We start from the raw sequence: 768 nt of genomic DNA on the forward strand, positions 1-768 counted from the left end.
AGATATATTTCATTTCAAGTCTTAGAGTCAAGTCGCTTCTCTGCAGCACAGTAGAGTCAAGCCCCCTCCCTAGGNTTCAAGTTTTAGAGTCAAGTCGCTTCTCTGCAGCACAGTAGAGTCAAGTTTCTTCTCTAGATCTATTCGATTTAGTCTTAGAGTCAAGTTGCTTCTCTGCAGCACAGTAGAGTCAAGCTTCTTCTCTAGGTCTATTCGATTTCAAGTTGCCTCTCTGCAGCACAGTACGAGTCAAGCTTCTTCTCTAGGTCTACTCGTTTTCAAGTCTTAAAGCTCGAGGCAAGTCGCTTCTCTGTAGCACAGTAGAGTCAAGCTTCTTCTCCAGGTCTATTCGATTTCAAGTCTTAGAGTCAAGATTCTTCTCTGCACCACAGTTGAGTTAAGCTTCTTCTCCAGGTCTATTCGATTTCAAGTCTTAGAGTCAAGTTGCTTCTCTGCAGCACAGTAGTGTCAAGCTTCTTCTCTAGGTCTATTCGTTTTCAGGTCTTAGAGTCAAGTGGCTTCTCCGCAGCACAGTAGAGTCAAGCTTCTTCTCCAGGTCTATTCGATTTCAAGTCTTAGAGTCAAGTTGCTTCTCTGCAGCACAGTAGTGTCAAGCTTCTTCTCTAGGTCTATTCGTTTTCAGGTCTTAGAGTCAAGTTGCTTCTCCGCAGCACAGTAGAGTCAAGCTTCTTCTCTAGTTCTATTCGTTTTTAAGTCTTAGAAATATGTTTTTTTTTTAGACAGCATTTTATGGCTTTCTGCGATGTGGGG

Source organism: Mizuhopecten yessoensis, unplaced genomic scaffold (assembly GCF_002113885.1).
Source record: "Mizuhopecten yessoensis strain PY_sf001 unplaced genomic scaffold, ASM211388v2 scaffold10629, whole genome shotgun sequence".
NCBI classification, from domain to species: domain Eukaryota; kingdom Metazoa; phylum Mollusca; class Bivalvia; order Pectinida; family Pectinidae; genus Mizuhopecten; species Mizuhopecten yessoensis.